The 23,748-nt window shown below is 44.5% G+C and overlaps 1 long non-coding RNA gene across 1 annotated transcript; it reads right to left on the bottom strand.

Moving 5' to 3' along the window:
* Window positions 1-1,809: 1,809 nt before the first annotated feature.
* Window positions 1,810-3,673, bottom strand: LOC133793515 (uncharacterized). The gene is made up of 4 exons (XR_009874861.1): window positions 3,548-3,673; window positions 3,393-3,467; window positions 2,863-2,924; window positions 1,810-2,145 (listed from the first exon to the last, which is right to left on the bottom strand). It is a non-coding gene; the product is annotated as an uncharacterized LOC133793515 (long non-coding RNA).
* Between the last annotated feature and the right edge of the window lie 20,075 nt (window positions 3,674-23,748).

Here is a 23,748-nt window from a genome sequence, read left to right as displayed (position 1 = left end):
ATCCTGCTTTGAGTCCCCTTTGATGGTTGTTACAGGTTCCCTAGCTGCCACCTTGAATCCCCTAGCTCAACACCTCCATTTGAGCTCTCAAAAATTCAAAGAAAGGTGAGGGAAGAAGCTTGTACGGGAATGGAAGGGAGAATGAGAATATAGGCTCTGTTTTTAATATCAATCTACAGCCTTCATATCATATATATCCTTAGGGTTAAAAGACCAAAATGCCCTTATGTCATCTAAAGCCTTTCAAGCCACTCTAGGGGTATAATTGGTACTTTTAGCTTAACCCGTTAATCATAATTAACGCTTCCCAATTCCCGCTAATTTCAATATCCTCAAACGCCAATAATTCATATCCCGTTACCCTAAAATCCCCGGTAACGCCATAACCATAAATATCACCCCGAGACTCACCTCGAGCCCCGAGCTTAAACCCGTTATGACTAGACCGAACACTTACATCTCATGATCGTCTCATGTCGATAGCTCGAGCCAGTCCACCTTATAATGTGGCTATATTAATTAATCACAACCATGCACCCCAAAATATACAATTACGCCCACAGTGGCCAAATTACCCTCATAATTAACATATGAGCCCATATGCATGCATTCACCATCATATAATAATATACTTCACGTAAACATGCATATATTCATTAAATACTATAATAAATCAATTATGGCCCTCCCGGCCTCCTAATCAAGGTCCTAAACCTTATTAGGAAATTTGGGGCATTACAGTATCATTCACCCATCCTTACCGATATAATAAACTCATTTGGACTACCAGTCCACAATGACTTAATACCCATTTCATGCTGACCCATCAACCTGGGAGTCCCACCGTGAAACCCATCGCGACGCTCACTTATTCTTACTATGAACTACCCAAAGGCTATAATGGCCTTGCTGTTTCCTGATACACTGTTTTGACCTGCTAACAGGTAAGAGCTTTATACATGCCTCTTCATCACAGGCCATCACCATAAAATCTCCATATTAGGTTATCCTTTCACAATGCCTGAATGAAATGAATTAAAGAATAGCATGAGATTCATCCAGAATCTCTCAGTTAATCTCAATGGCCACCGGACCCCAGATCCGATCTCTAAACCACCATAAGCTCATGTCTGTCACTAGACAACCTTTAGCTAGTCCAGCTAAAGCTTTCCATTCAACCATGTCCATCTGTGGCTCACTTAACCATCTTTCCTTTTATCTTTCTTGAGATAATAATCTCAACCAATAAACTGGCCACTTGGCCCACCAGAAACTCTACTCCAGTTCTGGACAGATTCTTTAATCAACATGTTGCATAGGCAATCACTCTTCTCTATCACTAGGATGTCATAACAATTCTCTACCTGATCTTGGTCTATAAAGACCCAACACTTTCTCCCCAAGGCACCTGAAATATCTTTACTATCCATGGACACTCCTGTCCCCAAGGCATTCTTCACTCTTGGTAATTCTCCACAGAGAAAACACCACTATTCCATCGTCCAAGACGATCATAAATCCCATTCAAATTAACCTTTGAATGCTCTATTCCTCCGACTTACAAACACTTAACATTAAGCCAATTCTCAAGATATACTCAGCACTTGCAGTGCTCTAACCTGATACCAACTCAATCCTTTACATAATTTTCTCACTCTGATCTCTAACTGGTCTTAACCAGATCCAAGATCCGCCTTAAAGGAGTCCATCTTACTCAACAGCTAACCCTTTAATTCTTATAACCCCACTGAGCCACTCGAAGCAATGTTTACATCTGATTCCATCTCTGGTACTAAACCTGTAACACCCTCACTTATTTTAGTTAAAAACCATATTTGAGGTGTTACGTTTTAAAACTATATCATAATTTATTTCTGCGGAAGTCTGGACATTTTTTTTTTTTTTTTTAAAACTTGAAAACTTATTTCACATTATTTACATTAAACATAAAGTGTGTCTCAAACATATTATACATAAGTATTAAATAACCCAATTTATTTTCAAAACATAACTTCACACTTTATTACAAACATCTCACTGATAACTGAAATAACCCACAAAAAGGTCGATGTGTTCATATGTACAAATCAGGGTCAGGACCATGCTTCAGTTCTCCTCATATCATTCACATATTTCTTTCTCTACCTGCAACACAAGACAACTGTGAGCCTAAAGCTCAGTAAGCAAAGTAATGCATGCAATGCTAATGATTACCCAATATCAATGGACATATACAACTTCTTTTTAAATTTTGGGCCCCTTAATATTGTGCACACTGTTTGAATTGGTCAATGCCTGCAGGGCTTGTTACACATATAATACAAAATCCCATGGGTTCTCCTCCGGCTAGCCTTCACCACAGTAGGGCACATTAAAAACCTTATTCCATCGTTGCCCCGTCAGGCTCAAGAGTTAAGGCGGCCACACACTGTGGTGTCAATACATATAACAATAACTCATATGGAGGAGAAATAAAAACGGAAATATGGCAAACAATATAATTGGTTCACTAAACCTAGCCCAAATTATTGGGCAGCCACTATAAGCCTACTATAGGCCTCCGTTTACACTTATTAACACTTTCATTTGCCTTTTCAAAACAGTGGCACTGAACTTAAACTTCTTATTACAACTTTCTTTTATGTTGCACAAAACTTGCAAAGGCATCATATAATTAATCATCATAATATCATGCATGGTCTTATATCATATAATAATTTACCATATCACTATTATGCCATGCATACAAATTTATGATGAAGTGTCACTGTATGTTAATACCACTTACTCACAAAATATTCATATAATGCATACTTTCACATAACACATAATTCTTGTGTTGCAGTTGAGTACTTTACTTACCTTTTGTCCACAATATATTTCACCGTGTAACAAGTGATGTCTTAGGTGTTGATATGCTTATCCTGACAATGGCATGGATTTCTCATCACAATGAAGGCAGTAAGACATTGAAATATCATTTAAAAATACCCATAAAACATCATATCAACTTTCATACCTAAAACATGCCTAAAACGCCTTAAACCACCTAGATCGAGCATTAGATTTATCTTAGACATTTGGGGAAATTTTGACAGAGTTTCCCCTTAATTTTAGCTATCCTCAAATATCAAAATCCACCAATAATCAACATCAATTAACCTGCCATAACCATATATCCCAAATACCAACATGATTCATCATAAAGTTATCATATACCGATTTTGATAAAATTCTTATCTCCTAGATCATCATCCAAATTAAATGAGTCTCCACATCTATTAAAACATTTATAAACATATATACTCTCTTATAAACTCAATCAAATAACCAAAAATCATCTTGTACTCCAAGAACCCCAAAAACCTCATAAAACACAAAATTTCACTTACCGAGCAACTTTTCGGCGAAGACAATCTCTTCAAGCTTTTCTAAACCTCAAACCACTTGGAAACCCCAAGAAATATCTTAAAAAGGATAAAACACCATATATAAGCTTTCAGAAAAATTCAAAAACATAGTTTAACTTCCAAGTACAAGAACTTACCATAAAAAGGCTAGAACTAAGCTTAATCTACTTCTTTGGCTTTGATTTCACTTGGATCTCCTTAGAATTTCTTCAAACCAGCCAAGAAATGGTTTTTGATTTTCTTTTCTCTCTGTTTTTTAGAATAATGGTCGTGCAAAGTGATAAGGTTGATGAAAATTCCTTATTTTCAATGATTTAGCCTTATTGTCAAAAGTTGACACCTTTCATCTCATCATTTCACCTTTTGACTTATGAAAACCTTATCACTTCAATAATTTCGACTTAATCATCTGCTAGGCCTATTATCCTTATGTGTAAAACACTCACACCAAACCTTAGGTCCATATGACTCCATACCCAATAGTTATGCTTACCCGATCGAGCGTAGCGCACTTATGCTAAGCTCGTTTTGACTTTGCATCAATACCACTGATTATGTATACCTCCCATCAAGAATTGATCTAATGGTTCTAAAGCCATTTTTACATCATCAATGAGACCTTAATCATACCTCGATTACATTTGGTAAATCCATAAATACTCAATTTTACACCGAAATACTAGTAATCAACATTGTACTATTTTTCACTACTTAACCTATTTTGCCTTCTATATCTCACTTTCATCACTTAATTCCATGCCTTGTCCATATTTTTCATACTTTCTTATATCTTGAGCACATCAAACACCCATAAAAGACAACTCAAATGCCACAAGGTTAATAATATTGAGCATACATATAGACATCACATACACAACTTTTATACTTATACATGAGAACACTTATAAGAATATGCATATGCTCAAGTTATACATATTGTATGATATGTAATGCAATGCAATCATGTGATTATTGGCTATATATATCAAAATAATGTGGGTGCTACAAAACCAATTACCATTCCAATCTTCTTTTAATAAAAAGAAGGCCTGACAGACCACTTGGAAACACATTTAAAAACCCACAGACTAATCCAGTCTGTCCTGATCTCACTAACGCAAACTAAGTGGTATCCACCACACTGACTAAGAGTTCCATGCACCTCCCTACACAAACTCTAGCCCTCACATCCGGTATTATAAACATATTAAATCCAGGCACAGTGCCAACTGCCACAAGACTTTCCGCTCACAAGCTCAATAATTACTACACTTTCTTTGCCATTCAAGACCGCTCTCTAGTTACTAAACCAATCCAAACCCTGGATCAACCATAGTCAGTCATAACTAACTCATGGAACCAACGATGAGTCCTTGCCATAACCCAGCTTATCTCTTAAGTTGCCAATACCATACTACTTTTCCCATCACAACATAACCATGTGATCTACATATACCATCAATATACCCTTCTCTGTATACATACTAACAAAAGAATATCATGGCGCCAAAGCCAAACAACATAATCCACAGCTCAGAACTAGAAAACTGACCTGTCATCCCCGAGGAACTAGTCTCGGTCTCAGACTCTGATTGCCCTGGAATAAACACTCGAGTTGGAATCGAGCTGTTTATCCCCTTTTGCTCATTCTTCTTCCGCATTGGGCAATTCTTCTTACGATGTCCAAACATCCTGCATGAGAAACATGCCCTTGCTCGGCATACCCCAAGGTGATGCCTCTTGCACCGAGTGCATATCGGATATGTCTTCCGACCTTCCTTGCTACCTGTTCCAATAAGTGGAGGTACCACTATCTGAGCTCCATGCTCTCCAGCACTCCGCTGCCCAACTACCATACTCTCAACAGCAAGAGCCTTCTCTACCACCTGAGCATAGGTAGAGACTTCATACATTGGGGCAACTCTAATGCCCTGAGCTATTCCAGGATTCAACCCCTGAATAAATCTTTCCTTCTGGGCCACATCTGTGGGTACCATGTCTAGGGAAAACTTGGCCAACCCATCAAATTCAGTCACATACTCGGTCACTGATGCATTACCCTGAACAAGATTCAGAAACTCATTCATCTTGGCAGTCTTAGCTACATCACAGTAATACCTCTCATTAAACAGTTGCCTAAATTCTTTCCAGTCCATTACAGCTGTATCTCGTGTCTGGGATACTACCTCCCACCATGTCCGGTCATCATCCCGCAGTACACATATAGCACAGATCACCCTATCATGACCTACCAGTCCCATACTATCAAGAATGGAACCGATCATGCCCATCCATTGCTCAGCTCTGAATGGATCTAGGCCTCTCTCGAAGACTGGAGGATAAAACTTCAAGAATCTTCCACAGAGAAATTCCCATCTATTCTCAACCCTAGGCTGAGCTGAAACTGATGCCACCCCTGGCATAGGAAAGGAAGAGGTACCACCCAACAGACTCCGCTGTTGCTTCAAATACCTGATCTCTTCCTCCTGCCTCTGCAATCTTAATTGCAAGTCTGTAAGTGTCTGCTGAACATTCAAAGATGCAGACGAAGAACTGATACCTTGGTTGTAACTCCCAGCCCCTGTATAACTATCACCAGGCCTCATAATCTGCCTTGAATAAACCTGCTGATTCAATCTGCAGTCAATAACTTGACCCATTAATCACAATAACCATATCAAGGGCTTTCCCCCACGGAATAAATCTTTCCACACCACAATCATAAACCACTTGCAGTGCCACAAACATGCCCATGGCATTCATACATACTCATAATCCCTGCTCTTCCAACACTCAGCCATGCTTTTAATCCCAGCATGCAATAACACAATTATATATTTATTCATGGAGCAGGCAATCATATGATCACAGTCATATATATATTCACGGAGCATATAATCATATAGTCAAGAGCCAAGCTCTATCAGAATCTCATGCTCCCTAATACAATATGCAGGTAGAGCATTCACATTTTATATAAGCAGCTATGCACATAGCTACAGAAATAGTTACCATTCCTTGAGTGAAGCTATCTTCAGTGATGAGTGTACATGCCCAGCTTGTCTTCAGGAACCATAAACCTTGGCTCGCTCTGATACCAAGTTGTAACGCCCCAAACTCCAGGGACCGTTACGATGTGCCTTGTAAACAGTGCTAAACTCGCTAATCGAGTCATTTGGCCAAAATGTGTAACTAAGTATGATTAGCGGTTTAGGGTCTAAACATTTTGGTTAAGATGTAACGTTTCACTAGAACGTTTAATATATACATTGGGATCCCGAAAATATAATTTCAGAGTCTATTACAGAAAATATTTACAACAGGCCGTTCTAAGCGGCAAAACAGGGTTCAACCCTAGTTCCACTTTAAACCTCGGCCTTGGCGGACGAGCAGCTGCATATGTACACGTCATCACCTAAGCTCTCCAACTCAAGGATGGTCCAGCTTTCTTTTGCCTTTACCTGCACCACGTAGCACCCATGAGCCAAAGCCCAGCAAGAAAACACCATATAACATGATATGATATCAACAACAACCATAGTAACCATTCGGAACCAACGGTCCATACAGATAGGTGACAATAGCCAAAAGTCACAGTAATGAGCGTTGCTCCCTCTAGCCATGTGACGGTAGGGTCACCAGGGCTCAACTGATAAGTGGTTCCTTCATAAGCTTGGGTAGGACAGGTGCAAGGTGATTTGTCACCAACATAACCTTCCTCACGACTCTAGAGTCGAAACTATGGACAACGTCCCTTAGCCTTGTGACAAACAGTCACCGGGGTCATATACCTTGGCTATAGTCATCTGGTCGTAGACCAGGCAAGCGCTTATAGTTCTCATTGACCTTCCGGTCGGTCCAGCACTAATACCCCATATGAGTCATTCAATGCCGACCTCGATTAGATCTAATCTTTATTTGGCCCGGCGTTCACAACGCACTGCCACCTCTGACCCTTAGGTCGGTAAAACACGACCAGTGCTCAACCCGTGGTGAACTTAACTAATAAGTCACAGCTTCACAGACGGATCTGACACCATTGTCGATTCTGACTAATAAGTCAGCGCCATACACAGGTAAGCCATGCCACCAAACATATATCACATGTCCAATATCCATAAACAAGGTGTTCAACATGCTTACTTAACAGATATTAGTACAATTAAGACTATGCATTAACACAGAGGCTCAAGCTCTGAACAATATCATACCCGGTATACAAAGTATGTCCTAATCACATGTTTCTTATGCATCATATGCAACATATTCAACAATCCAACATGCACCAATAACAGTCATGCATGTCACATTTAACAGTCAACCAACATGCATCAAGAATAGCCATGCATGTCATACATAATAATCAACCGACATGCATCATAATAGCCATGCATGTCTCATATACACAGGGTGCAGTTTTCTTACCTCAAATCCGAGCTAGAACCAATATAAGAACGACCCTTGAGAACGGTCAACCTTTAAGCCCTTAGCGGTCACCTAATCATAACCAAACATAAAACACCATCAATAACATGATAACCAAAGGTTTTCAAACCAACATCTAGCCTCCAAGAGATCAATCCAAACTAATCCAAGTAGTAGGGACACTCCCGAGGCCCATAGCTAAGTTCTCGGGGTCAAAACGAGCAAACGGGGTGAAAACAGGGCAAGGGCTGCGGCCCTAGCACCTTGGCCGCGGCCCCCAGAATTCCAGAGGCAAGCGCCGCAGCGCCCCACACAAGGGCCGCGGCGCCCAGCGAAACAGAAAGGCCACCTGCTAACTCGAGCTAGGGCCGCGGCGCCCAACCCAGAACCATTCTCCAACGTGTTTCCAACACTTCAAAGTCCCCAAAAACACACCTAAACATTCCCCAATCATCAAAGCAAAGTTCCCAAGCTTCCCAATACCTCAAAACCCAAGGTTCAAACAAACTGAAAACTCAACGATTCACAAAATCAATTCAAAGCTTAGAAACTCGAAATAACTCAAAACTTAAACTTCAATCACCTTTGATTGGGTTGTTTTCCGTCAAATCCTTCGGCTAAGAAGCTTCTATTCTTTCCTAGGATCGCTATGCCTCGACCCTCGCTTGATTCCGACTCCTAGAACTCAAGATATCTTCGAAAACGCTCAAACGGTAAAACGGACCGTCTTTGAGAGAGAACGAGAGGTTTCTAACGTATGTTCTTATCTGACAAGCTACTTCAAGCTTAAGTAACCTCAAATAAAACCTAGTGCTCGGGGTCCCGAAAACACCCCCGGGGATACTATAGTTAAAACTTCCAGAATTCCATCCTGATCTCAAATACTCCCAATCCATTACCAAATAAACATTTCTATTACCCCGAAATTGACCCCGTTATGACAAAACCGCTAATCCATTATATATGACCGTCTCATGTTGAATAGCTCGAATATATCTCCATAATAATAAAATCTCATTCACAAATTACATTATGCGCCCAATTTACAAATATGCCCTCAACAGGCCAAATTACCAAAATACCCTCACAATAATAAATTCTCCCATATGCATGAATTTACCATCATATAATAATATAATTCACGTAAATATGCATATAATCATTAAATACTATAATAAATCAATTATGGCCATCCCGACCTCCTAATCAAGGTCCTAAACCTTATTAGGAAATTTGGGCCATTACACAACACATGGAAGCACCCCCCGGACGTCAGACATTACTGGCTCATGACGTCCGGGTTTCTTTTAGAAAAAAACCCCACGCTGATGCTGGACTTCTAGCGAGTGGGTAAGTGGCTTCCCGTTCCCTAGTTTCTTTTTTGTTTTCGCTTTTTATTCCTCATTCTCAACATTTTGCCTTGGATGGCAGGACCCTATGCCCAGACTCCCTTCACCCAGTTCATCCTGGACCGGAAGAAATTCTATTTTGAGCTAAGCGCAGAAGATTTGGACGTAGGGGGCTACGTCAGCACTAAGAACCTCCGGGTGGTCGGGATGCTGGCGGCCAATCAAACGATAAAGACCCCTAGTCTCATGGGGATACAATGCGAGAAAGACCCAACATTGAGGGAGAAGCTGGCCCTTGAGCACATCAGGGTCGTAGAGGTCGCGGCCCTGGCAGACGCGGCCAAGAGGAAACGGGACTAGGCCCAGGAGAAGGAGAGGGCCACCTCCGAGGAGCTGGAATCCCTCTTCGACGAGGCCCATCCGAACACGGGGACCCTTGGTGCTAGTGTATCAGGGCGAGGTAACTCACCTTTGCTTTTAACTTATGCTCCCCAAGTTGGGGACTTAGTTAGGGATAGACTAGTTTATCGAGGCCCCCTGTTCAGGGCTGATGGAGAGATGAGACCTTCATCTCCCGTCACTGTAGATCATGAAACTCTCATGTATTTGTCCGAGTTCCTTCAGTATGGAAACTTCTTATGCTCGGATGACATGGGTGATCGAATCCATTCCTTCGCCTTAGGAGAATTTAGTCGAGTCCGAGGTCTAAACAAGGGTTCGTCCCGGATTACCTTTAGTCTTGCGATTACTCATTCACCGTGACTTGTTTATTTTTCTAATTCCCTTTTTGTTTGTTCATGTCAGAAGACTCCGACATGTTCGATCCCGTGGAGAAGATGAAGCAAGCCCTTGAGGTCCGGACTGCCAAGGCTAGAGCTTCGGCAAAGAAGACCGCCAAAGGTGCGCTCAAGTCAAAAGCTCCAGACGCGATCCTTGGGAGCTCAGTGTCGGAGCCTAACTCAGTCGGGGAGGCCTCAGCTGCAGTCCTGATCACGACAATTAATCCTGAAATTGTCTCAGCTTCTGCTCATCCCCTGGTAATCAACCTGGAGCGGGACCCACTGGTGAGTCGGAGTTTCGGGAAGAGAACCACGGACTCAAGCGCGGGTGAGGTCGCAAAGGGGACAAAGAGGGCCAAGACCAAAGGCGATGGCTTGGCCGAGGAATCCTTCGGGGAGAGTCACCTTGCCGCCAAGGACCTTCTGGGAGCGCCTGCGCTCCCCATCCATCCGGCTCTGCCCGAAGAGGGAGAGGCGGTTCTGCGAGAGGAACAGTCCAAACTGGTATCCCGGACGTAGGAGAGCGGCCGGGAGAAGAGGGTAGAGGTTTAGCGGGCCCTGATGATTCGTCGCCAAGCCGAGTTCTCAGAGCGTCCAGCAGATTTTAGCGTTTCCCAGCCGATCGTGGACCGACTTGCCGCTGAGACGGGGTTCCGTTCTAAACTGGGGCAAGACACGGCTCCATTCGCTGCGGACTTGCTAGATCAGGTGGGGGTTACTATGTCCAACCTCCAGTTGAAGCGGTACACCACCATTGCCAACCAGGACATGTTATTCATCTCCTAGGCTCTCTGCCATCAGGCCACTGCTGTAAGTTATCCGTTTACACCTTCTGTTTCTTCTTGCACTTTTAGTTCTTCGGATTTTTCTAACTTCTCTTCACTCCAGGACGCTCTACTGGCTCATCGGAATGCCGACTTGGCGGCCGAGATTTCCATGAAAATGGAGACGAACCAACTAGAGCTGGAGGTGGCCGTGAACCAGCAGGAAGCCACTAAGGAAGCCCTGGCCAAGGAGGTGGCTCAGGCCAAAGCGGACCGGGAAGAGGTTGCTCGGACTAAGTTCCAACTCGAAGAGGCTATGTCCCGGAGAGAGGCCGAGAATAACAAGCTGGTGGCGGGGTTGGAGGCAGAGCTTCTCCGAGTGAAGGCCCTGTAGGAGGCGGTCGAAGCCCAGTCTACATAGGACTGGGAGAGGGTCACCAGTCTCGAGCTCGGGTCCGTGAATTGGACGACCTGTTTCGGCTGGAGGTGATGGCGCACGATGAGACCCTCCGCAAGAGAGAAAAGGCGGACTCCATGCTGAGGGTCACCTTTGACGAGGCCATCTACATGGCCTAGCTCCAGGACAAGAACATGAACCTCCTGCTTTACCCCGACCCCGCCGCGAAAAGAGCCGAATTTGAGGCCAAGGAGAAAGAAGACGCGGAACCCTTTGACGAGGAAGAGGCAGACGGAGCTAACCCGGAGGCATCGGGGCACGACAAAGCCTAGGCCGGGTCTTTTATTTGGTTTTTTTTTTTTTTTTTTTTTGTAACACTTTCACGGACGCGAATGCGTTCAAGACAATTTTTATGTTCTTATTCATAATGCTTTCCCGTTTCCATTCGTTAAACTTTTACTAAGTGTTTTCGCCACCTTGTGTAAACGATTCGAATATTCGGTCCCGGTTCCAACGCCCTGGACTAGATTGTTCCGGTTTTACAATACGGGCTCCAATAGCCCGAACCGCCGAGTTCTTTCTAGATTTTAACTTATCAACTCGCTTCACTCCTGTTGCTCAGGTTCCAACGGCCTAGGCCATTAGGGAGTTGATAATTATCACTAAATCTATTCGTCCCGATTCTAGTGTTCAGGTTTTGATGGTCTGGACCATCAGGAATTAGCTGACTAGCTTATTATAAAACCCAGGTTAGGTTCTTACGGCGTGGGCCGTTTATAAGACTACTTTTAGACAACTTATACCTGGGACCCGCGCTCCAATAGTGATGTGCTATTGCAGGGATGAGGCAGACGGGTAATTGGTTGTTTGGGACCACACTCGGTCAACCAACTTTTTAGGTATTTTATATCCTCGTGGCACGCATGCTCAGGTGAGGACCTGGGATAGCCCGTATGTCCTACTGGATATTTCACCTCCCAAACTACGTATGTCCGGGCCGGGACCAGGCCTGAGCCTTAAGTCCTATAGTTTGTACCCCCCGCGTATGTCAGGGTCGGGACTAGGCCTGAGCCTTGTGTCCTTGTCATTAGCGTCCTGTTTTGTTTTTGTTCTCGGACTTGCTCATGTTTGGATACACCTCCTCCAGTGAGCCAAGACTGGTCTTGGGTCACTTGCTTATGGAGATGGATGAGAACTTTCATTGTTTCACAATATTTCTTTATGACGTTTTGTACCCATCATTTTATTATTCAAGAAATCGCCCTGGGGCTTACATTGTTTACAGAAAATATAAAGCTGAAACATGCTCTCCTGACTACTGATAGTACTTACGGAGATGTTCTGCGTTCCAGGCCCTTGGGACTTCAGTGCCATCGAGTCGCTACACTTCATGTTGAATTTCGTACGACCCTTCCCAGTTCGGGCCCAGAACCCCCACTCCTGGTGTAATGCCCTGGTTACCCCAGAACAGTTACGGTGAACGGTGGACCGGAAATTTGACTCGCTACCCGAGTCCTTTGGTCAAAAACGTGCTCTAAGTGTAATTAACAGGTTAAGGTATAAAACCAATAAAAAGGAAATGGATATTTTCATTACAAACTGCTCTGTAGAGCTAAACAAAACGTTTACAAGTTGTTCTCAGTACAAAATGGTCACTACTGTTTTAAATTTACAATCCCGCCGACCTAAGCGGCAAAATTAGGGTAAACCCCCTAGTTCCTCTGAGAACTCCTTGGCCGTGGTGGTCACGCGGCCGCATATGTACACATCACCACCTAAGCTCTCCACTCAAGGCTAGGTGAGCTTTTCCTTTCCTTTACCTGCACCACATAGCACCCATGAGTCAAAGCCCAGCAAGAAAACATAACACTATACATAAACATTGTCAAATGATTATCATCATAATCACACTGAGCATAAAGCTTTCAAACAAGTGAGTGAACATCACATGAGGTCCTGATAAACCATACTGAGTGACTGTCAAGCATGTCACTATTTCAAATGGAAGAGTGGCTGCTAGGTAAGCCACTAGCCTTCAACAGGTTCTGGTAAACCATACTGAGTGACTGACAAGCACGTCACTGTTTCAAATGGGAGAGTGGCTGCTAGGTAAGCCACTAGCCTCCAAGCGCTTATTTCATCCATCGACCCTCGAGGTCGGTCTGGCATTAATGCTCTTTGAGTCATTCAATGCTGATAGTTGATTAGATCTAATCTTTGTTGGCTTGCGTTAACACGCTAAGGCCGTTCTGACTAATGAGTCAGTGCAACGTGACCAGTTCCTAGTACCACTGACGAACTTGACTAATAAGTCACAGCTTCACAGTTGATACTAGCACCTTTGCCAAATCTGACTAATGAGTCAGTACCATGCACAAATGAGCAACATTTGCTAAGTATACCACATTCAATCCATGTCCATATTTACACAACTAACATGCCTCATGAATATCCATGCATGTCACACTTGGGCGCAGTTTTCTTACCTTTGATTCGAGCTAGAGTGAACAAAAGAATGACCCTTGAGAACGGTTTAGCTTTAAGTCCTTTAGCGGTTACCTAATCATAACACATATAGGATACCATCAATAATCATGATAATCAAGGGTTCTCAAACCATTATCTAGCCTCCAAGAGATCAATCCAAACTAATCCAAGTAGTAAGGACACTCCCGAGGCCTAAAACTAGGTTCCCGGGGTCAAAACGAGCAAACAGGGCGAAAATAGGGCAAGGGCTGCGGCCCTAATACCTTGGGCCGCGGCCCCCAGGGTTCTCTGAGGCAAGGGCCGCGGCACCCTCCATCAAGGGCCGTGGCGCCTTCTTCAAGGCAGGGCTGCAGCGCCTTCTTCAAGGCAGGGCCGCGGCGCCCCAAGAACAGGGTCGCGGCCCTTCACCCTGGGCCATTCCCAACCGCGTTTTTAACACTCCAAAGCCTCCAAAATCATCCCTAAACATTCCCCGATCATCAAAACAAAGTTCCCAAGCTTCCTCATGCATCAAGACCCTCAAAACCCTAGGTTCAAACGAATCGAAAACTCAACAATTCACAAAATCAATTCAAAGCTTAGAAACTCAAAAGAACTCAAAACTTAAACTTCGATTACCTTCGATTGGGTTGTTTTCCGTCAAATCCTTTGGTCAAGAAGCTTCTAATCTTTCCTAGGATCGCTATGCCTCGATCCTCACTCGATTCCGACTCGTAGAACTCAAGATTTCGTCAAATATGCTCCGGGTGGCGAAAATGAACTAACGAAGGGGATCGAGAGGTTTTCTATCGTATGCTCTATCTGATAAGCTACTTCAAGCTTAAGTAACCTCAAATAAAACCTAATGCTCGGGGTCCCGAAAACACCCCCGGGGACATTATAGCCAAAACCTCCAGAATTTCACCCTGATCTCAAATATTCCCAATTTATCATCAAATGAACATTTATATTACCCCAAAATTGACCCCGTTATGACAAAACCGCTAATTCACTAAAAATGACCGTCTCATGCCGAATAGCTCGAATATATCTCCATAATAATGGAATCTCATTCACAAATCACATTATGCACCCAAATACACAAATTACCCTCAACGGGCCAAATTATCATCACACCCCTGTAATTAGAAATATGGACTCACATGCATGCATTTCACATCATATTATAATATAATCAACATGTACATGCATATTATCAATTAATAACATAATTAAGCAAGTATGGCCCTCCCGGCCTACTATTCACGTCGTTAAACATATCGGAGAATTTGGGGCATTACACCCGGATCTTGGGTTGCAGGGAAGACTCTCCTTAGGACTAGGTCGCCGATTTAGAACCTTCAGCTTTTTACTTTCGAGTTAAAATGTCGAGCAATCTTGCCATAGTACATCTTCAACTGAACTTGCGATTCTTCCCGGATCTCTTCGATGAGATCCAAGGATTCCTGAAGTAAGGCATGGTTCTGGGCGGGATCATATGTGTCCCTCCTGTGGGATGGGACGACCATTTCTACAGGGATGACGGCTTCGCACCCGTACACCATGGAGTACGGAGTATGTCTGGTGGACATTCGTTCGATGATCTGGTATGCCCATAGTACGCGGGGCAACTCTTCTGGTCATTTGCTCTTGCAGGCTTGGAGCTTTTTCTTTAATGTCCCTTTCAGGATTTTGTTGATGGCCTCTGTTTGCCCGTTCGCTTGAGGTCTGTTGACCGCGGAGAAGCTTTTGATGACACCATGTAGTTCACAGAAGTCCGTGAAGTGGATGTTGTCAAACTGCTTCCCGTTTTCGGACACAATCTTGTAGGGGAGCCCATACCGGCACACAATGTTGTTGATGATGAAGTCCAAGGCCTTCTTTGAGGTGATGGTGTTCATAGGCTCCGCTTCGACACACTTGGTATAATAGTCGACGGCCACGATGGCATATTTCACACCTCTCTTCCTAGTCGGGAGCGATCCTACAAGGTCGATTCCCCATACCGCGAAGGGCCAGGGACTGGTCATTAAGGTTATTTCTGTTGGAGGGACTCGCGGGATCTTCGCGTACCTTTGGCACTACTCGCATTTGCAAACGTAATTGACACAGTCTTTCTTTATGGTTGGCCAGAAATCTCCTTGGCGTAGGATTTTCTTGGACAAGCTGAGTCCGACTGTATGATCTCCGTAGAAGCCTTCGTGCACCTCATGCATGATTGCGCTCATTTCTGTCCCGGACACGCATTGGAGGTACGACATGGATAATCCTCTACGATAGAGTTTTCTCTCCATCATGACATATCTATGGACTTGGTACTGAAGTTTCCTGGCTGCTGCCCTATCCGTAGGCAACCCTCCAGTTGTCAGGTATTGGATGATGGGTCCCATCCAGGACGTGGAGAAGTCTATAGTGTTGATCGTGGGAGCTTAAATACTTGGTACGGGGAGATGGTTGATCCGGACTATCCAGAAAAGCTCTGCCTCAGCATCTGTGGCCAGCTTTGCCAACGTGTCCGCAAACACATTTTGATCCCTGGGGATCTGGCGGATGGAATGCTTCTTGAAAGTTTGGAGCATCTCTCGCATCTGAGTCACGTAAGCTGCCATCTTTTCCCCTTTAGTTTGGTATTCTCCCGAGATCTGCCTGACAACCAATTGGGAATTACTATAGATCTCCAGGTTCGCGACCCCTACTTCAAGGGCCAGGCGCAAACCAGCCAGCATGGCCTTGTGCTCGGCCTCGTTTTTCGAAGCCTTGAATTGGAAACGTAGGGCATTTTGTAACTGGTGCCCCTGTGGCGACACTAGGATGATTCCGGCCCCTGCTCCATTTTCATTTGAGGCTCCGTCTACGAACACCTTCCACACGGGCGCCGCGGTATCCGCAGGATCATCCTCTTCGGTGATCCCGGAGCATTCCACGATGAAGTCGGCTAGGGCCTGCCCCTTGATTGAGATTCTAGGGATGTATGCAATGTCGAACTGACTCAGTTCCATGGCCCACTTCAAGAGTCTTCTTGATGACTCAGGCTTTTGCAACACTTACCGCAAAGGATGGTTGGTCAGAACTCTTATGGCATGAGCCTGGAAATAAGGCCTGAGCTTCCGGGACACGATTAGTAGACAAAATGTTAACTTTTTGATTAGTGGATACTGTGATTCCGCACCCAATAATCTTTTGCTTACGTAATAGACGGGGAGCTGGGCCTTCCCGTCTTCCTGTACTAGCGCAGTGCTGATGGCGTGTTCGGTCACGGCCAAATAGAGGAATAACGGTTCTCCCTCCACCGATTTTGCCAATATTGGTGCTCGGGCTAGACATTCTTTCAGTCTTTGGAAAGCCTCTTCGCACTCCATCGACCATTCGAACCTTTGGATACCCCCAAGGACGTTGAAGAACGGGATGCACTTGTCTGTGGCCTTCGAGACAAAACGGCTCAGAGCGGCTATCCTCCCAGTCAGGCTCTGAACATCTTTGTACTTCCGGGGCGAGGGCATCTCAACTAAAGCCTTGATTTTGTCCGGATTGGCTTCTATTCCCCGGTACACTTCGGATCTTTCTAGCGGTGTATTTGGTATTGCTTCCTTGATTACAGCAACAATAACGTCACCAATATGAGCATATCGGCGATTACTAGCTCCTATGATTCGAATACACATCAATTTTCTGGCTCCGCTGTTATCCGCTACATTCAATTGGGTTTGAGGTTGAATCATATCATTTTTTATCTATTTTTTCAATGCAAAGCAAAGGAACTTCCCGGACGCTACGCCGAAGGTTCATTTTTTGGGATTCAGCTTCATCCCAAATCTTCGAATGACCGCGAAGGCTTCGGCTAGATCGTCAGAGTGTTCGTGGGAGGTCTTGGACTTGACTAGCATGTCGTCGATGTATACCTCTATGTTCCGTCCAAGCTGGGCCCGGAACATCCTATTAACTAGTCGCTGATAGGTGGCTTCGGCGTTTTTTAGTTCGAAAGGCATGACAATGTAGCAGTACACCCCCTTGTCAGTTTGGAAACTGGTATGTTCCTGGTCCTCCACATGCATAGAGATATGATTGTAGCTTGAGTAGGCGTCCATGAAACTCAAGATCTCATACCCGAACGTTGCGTACACCATTTGATCGATCCGAGGGAGCGGGAAACAATCTTTGGGGCAAGCTTTGTTGAGGTCCGTGAAGTCGATGCACGTCCTCCAGGTCCCGTTTGGCTTCGACACCAGCACCGGGTTGGCCAGCCACACGAGATACAAAGCTTCTCAGATGAAGTTGATCGAGTATAACTTTTCAACTTCCAGCTTGAGGGCTTCCACCCTAGGGGCCTTTGTTTTTGTCGGACCGGGGTCGCATCCTTGTCGATATTCAACGCATGGCAGATGATATTGCGGTCGATCCCGGTCATATTCAAATGAGACCAGGCCAGGACATCCCGGTTCTCCTTCACCCGGGCGATGATGGCGGCCCGGACCTCTGCTTTCAGGTTCTTCCCGACTTGGATTACCATGGTTAGGTCGGTGTCACTTATTCACGCCTCTTCAATCTCCTCCATGGGTTCCAGTACGCGGTCCTCCCCAATTCGCGTGCCCAGCTCGTCCTTTTCCTGGACTATTCGTCTTGCCGGGGGAGGGGGCAGGACTGGATTGGCGATTCCCTCAAGGGGCTCTTTGTGGACCATATAAACGGGTCGGACAGATATGTGGTAACATTTCCGTGCGCTCTTCTAATCTCCCCGGACTGTTCCCACTCCTCCGTTATTGCAGGGGAATTTCATACATAGATGGTGAATGGAGGTGATTTCCCTGAAGTCGACTAATGCGGGCCGGCCGAATTTGAAGGAGCTTTGCATCTCGTTACCCAGTGTTACGGGCAACTGGATCTTTCCCATCAGGAGCATTGAGTCCCCATTAAAGTCGTAGATCTGGGTTGGGCATGAGGCTAGATCCGCCTCGATCAAGCCAATTGCGATGAAGACAGGCTTGAACAAAATGTTAACGAAGCTTCCGTCATCCACCAACACTCTGGATACCATCTTGTTCGCAATCTTGGCATCAATGACCAGAGGGTCATGATGCGGGAAATGGACGTTGCGGGCGTCATCTTCCGTGAAGGTGATGGGGAGGTTCATCAACTTCGGGCGTTGAGCTGGGGCTTGGACCAGGGCGCATACCTCTTTGTCGTGGTTAAGCTCACTGAGGTAACACTTTTGATCATTCTGGGACGGTCCTCCCAGATGGGGCCCGCCCGAGATGGTGGCTACGTGACCATCCACTCACGGGGACGCGACCCCGGCTGGGTAAGGCATTCCGGGTCCGAGTGCCTGCACGGCGAGGGCCCCCGGAGGGGCTTGCGATCCCAGGCCCTTTGCGTATCCTCCCTGGGGAGGTGGGTACGCTCCAGGTGCGCCCGGAATCGTGGACTGTCCAGGGACCGCTGACAGTCCCGGAACTCCCACGGGCATCCTAATCCACTAGTGGGGATGTCCTAGCTTGATCAAATTTTTGATCTCGTCCTTTAGCTGCCGACACTCTTCAGTTGTGTGGCCCGCCTCCTTATGGTATGCGCACCTCTTGTTGGAATCCCTTGGGTTTTTTCCCCCTTTGAACATGGGGGCTAGACTCCGGTAATGAATCGTCATTTCTGTGGCCAGGTAGATGTTTTCTCTAGTATCCACTAGATTGGTGTACTCTGAATACTGGGGATCGTAGCCCCTTTTGCCCTTCTTAGATGGTTCGAACCAACTTGGTCCCTTCCCGGATTTCTTTCCCCGGGAGGGATTTACACTTGCTTCAGTCCCTCCCATCTGGGACGGTTAGGCCCCGATGAAAGCAACACTGTACCCGACTGGCGCAATTCCGTATCCAGGCAAAGGGGTAGTCTCGGCTGGGGCATATCCTGAAGACACGGGGCCATAGACTGTAGGCGCGGCAAAGGTTATCCCAGGCACGGCTGCCGATCTCGGCGCTACTGGGGGAGTCAGGTATTGCGGGGCCGGATACTGTGCCCCGCTGGGATACAGTACCCCACCGGGATACTGTGCCCCATATCCCGGAAAGGTTTGGGCATTTGGCTGGGGTGCCGGATGCCACCCAAATGCTTGGATTTAGGCCTCCTCCCAGTTGATAAAGCCTTTGGCCCTCCTTATGAATTCATCGAGGGTGGCCGCCTTGCTGCGCTGCGTGTCATCCCACAGGGAAGACCCGGCCCAAATTCCAAATTGGAGGGCCACCAGGCGCTGCCCATCGTCCACCTTAGTTTTGGAGGCTTCCTCTGTGAAACACTGGATGTAGGCCTTCAACGTCTCCGTGGGGAGCTGCTTGATGTTGGCGAGGGCACTGATCTGCATGCCCATCCTCATGGCGACCACGAACTGTTTGCAGAAAGGCGACTGCAGTCCGGACTAGGATTGGATGGATCCTGGCTCGAGCCTCTTCCACCATTCTTCTGCAGGTCCGCCCAAAGTAATCGAGAAACAGAGGCACTTGACGTTGTCGCAGACGTGGGCTACGGTCATTAACCGATTGTAGCGCGATAGATGATCTATGGGGTCGGTGTTCCCAGTGTAGGCGGGCAAACTCAGCATTTTGAATTCTTTGGGGAGCACCACATCCAGGATGTGCTTGGCGTAGGGTTCCTTTTCTTCCTCGTCGGAATCGGTGTCTGCTCCCTCCTGCTTACGGACCAGGCGGTTCGTGACTTTCTTCAAGGCGGCCAGCTGTTCCATAAACTGTTTGGTCGTACCGTATTCCAGGGGAATTCTCTCGTTCCTCCTATCGTTGAGATTATTTCTCAAATGCCATCTCGGGGGAAGATCTTTTCTTTGCGGGCCTATTCCTTTCGAAAGTGGTGTGTCTCGTGTTCACCATTGATGTAGACGTTCAAGATCGACTCAAGCTTCCTTAGAGCTCTTAATGAAAGCACCAAAATGTTTACCGAGTTTTTCGGAAACTAGAATTATGAAAGATTAGAGAGCGTAAAAGAAAGGATTTAATAAAAGTAAACAATTTTTTTACGTGGTTGGAGGGTTAATGAGTCTTAGTCCATGAGACAGTTGTATTAGAGTTTTGAGAACTTTTGGCAATGGAGTTTTCTACAAGTTTGAGCAGAGTAACTGCTTACAATCAAAATCGCGGATCCCCTCCTCTGTGCACCATTATTTTTATTTATAGGCACATGAGTGCACTGAGCTTGGGCCGGGCTAGTCCGGGCCCAACAAGGGTGTAAATACCATTGGCTTCTCTGATGGGAGCCCAATACAAAAGATTGAAATAAGAAACATACATTAAACAAAGCCCATTAGGCCAACCCAAACAATATCTTATTCTAAGACATGCGACAAACTGGTGTTTCAGTCTGGGTGTTATGGGTACGAGGAAGATTTGGGGGACAAGATCGGTCAGAGTAGTGGCGACGCAGTTCTGAACCAATGGCGTACAATCCTGAGGTAGTCTCTTCTGCAGATGAAGCGTGGGGACAACACCCCACGCTTCATGGGACGATGTCAGTATCTCAGACACTTTATCTTGCCAAACTTGGACAACCCATCCCGGTCCATTTACCAAGGTGCCCCTCCGCTTACCAGGGCCCCGCTTCATTTACCAGGACCCGGGTTCACCCACGGAGATCCCGGGCCAATCTTGGATTTGGTAGTCGCGACCTCCTTTACCGTACCTCGGGGAACATCTCGGTACGCAATCCCGGATTTATACATCCTGCCCTGACAATAGTCCCGGCTTACCCTCCCGGTAGCCCTTTGGGCCTTGCCGAGACTTGGGCCGCCAATACCCGTTTTCCCTTCGCCTAATGGGCCCGGTCTAGGCCTTAACTCTCAGCAAAGCGGCCCATGGACTTTCAAAGCGGATCCGTACATGCAGGAAGAAACGGGGATAACAACTATCAATTGCAATTTATCACATACACTTAGAATCCTAAACTATTAGGTGAGTAGTAATTCTAAGATGACAATTGAATAATGTAAAACCTTAATTAGTTGGCCACCTAACAAGAAATCACAAAATTCATAGCATTAAATTGGAAAAATGATAACAATTTAATAATGAGATAAATTAAAGAATAATACTCATTATCAATAATCAATAATTCATGTCTTGGGTTTTGAATTAACCCTTAACCTAAAAAGAACCTACTTCATAATAGTAATCATAATTACAAACATAGCTATAATTAAGATTAAAGAGATTAAGGGAGGAAAAGAAACTAGATTGATGAACAAAAGTAATGTAGTATTGTAGTCTTCTCTTCAGCCATTTCTGAGTCTTTTTCTCTCCTAAACCATAATAAAAAACCTAACCTAAAATTAACCCTAATAATCTTTTATAGACTCGATTAAATTCTAATTAAAAAGTAATTACAAATTTGAAAACGACGTCGCAGGCCGCGGCCTAGAACAAAATCTGTGCAGAATTGGTCACGCAGACAGCGGCCTGAAAAAACTGAGCAACGGCCTAAAAAAAATTGAGCAGCGGCCTGTCTGGAAATTTTTTTTGAAACACCAATTCCATTTAAAGTACCGCGGCCTGAATTTTATAAGCCGCGACCTATCTTCAATTTATTTTTTTCTCAACCTTAGAAAGCTTGTACGCTGCCACCACTTCAATATTTCAATCCCGAAAGCCTAGAATGCTTCAAAAACTTCATTTTAACCTTATCTCAGCGAGTCTTTTTCAACCTATGATTCATAAACTACACTTGCCATCAAAATGTCAGATTTATCATCATAAAATGCAATGTAGAAAATATGTTGTAGAGACATGAAATTAAGTTAAAACTACTAAAAATGCTATCATCACACAATCAAAGCATGGAAAAACTTATCAAATATTAATATAAAAATAACCTTATCAGGTAATGAGTTACTTATATTAAATATGAAACGAAACATTAAATTTGAAGGGAAAAAAAGACTCGATCTGATCTTATAACCTAGAAATATACACACATATCAAAAAAACTGGTTACCAAAAAAAACCAAGAAATATACACACAAATAACGTGAAGGTAACCGGTTACCATAAAGAACTCAGAAATATACACACATACCAGAACATGAACATAACCGATTACCATAAAGAACCCAGAAATATACACATATCAGAACGTTAAGGTAACTAGTTACTTATTACAAACTTGAAGAAAGAAACAAAAAAACATATCCAAATCTAAAAAGAAAAAAAAAGATATGAAAATGGCAGAAATAACCTCACCTTGGAGCTGGGAGGTGGTTCGCCGTGGAGCTGGGTGCGCATCGACACCACGGTTGGAGTTAGAGGTGGTTCACCGTAGAGATGGGTGCGCATCGCACCTGGTGGTGTCACGCCTGGGCTTGCGCTCGGATGGGGCTCTTGAAAGGAGGGTCGCGGATTCGCCGAAGCTGGAGGGGCGTGCAACTAGATTAGGAGAGAGAAAGAGTTTGTGTAGCTAGGTTTGAGATGGATAATAATGGAATGCTAATTACTATAGTACCTATGTTTGGCTGATGTATTTTGTTTTTAAATTTAGCTTCCATAATTAGTTAGTTAGCAATTGTTCTTCCCATGTTTTGTTTTTTTTTTTCTTTAATAAATTTTTTCTTACAAATTAAAAAAAAGTATAATACTCATATTTTTACACAATAATAGAGCCAGGACCATTCTAACTTGGTTTTAGGTAGGCTTGATGGGCCCGGTCCGTTCTAACTTACTATAGATAGGAGTGGGCCGGACTTTCATTTGGGCTTATTCTGTCTAGCTCAATCTATGGGCCGAGCTACCTCAATTAGTAGTGGCCCATCTTTTTTTTACTTTTTTTTGCCTTAAATCTATTTGTTCCTTTGATTTATAAAATGCAGTAGTGACATTACATGATTGACAACCAGATGAATATGCAGAAAGGAAGAAAATAAACCACGCTCCCAAAGGAATTCCATATAAGGGATATGCTCTTTTTCTATTGCACACTTTCAAAATAAAAAAGTTGCTTTTTTTCTTGAATGTGATTCCAAACTTAAAAAAATTGCTTGCTTTTTTCCACCCAAGAGAAAATGTTTCGAGACAGTTGTGTTTAATACAATCTTTGATTCTTTAATCGTACAATAATCTCATTTTTATTTCATTTCATTTTGCTATAGTCTTCCCCGTGTCACCACTCAAAGCTTTGTTC

The sequence above is a fragment of the Humulus lupulus genome, chromosome 8, assembly GCF_963169125.1.
Source record: "Humulus lupulus chromosome 8, drHumLupu1.1, whole genome shotgun sequence".
NCBI classification, from domain to species: Eukaryota; Viridiplantae; Streptophyta; class Magnoliopsida; order Rosales; family Cannabaceae; genus Humulus; species Humulus lupulus.
The sequence above is the reverse complement of the archived record's forward strand: the minus strand, read 5'-3'. Positions and strand labels throughout refer to the sequence as shown.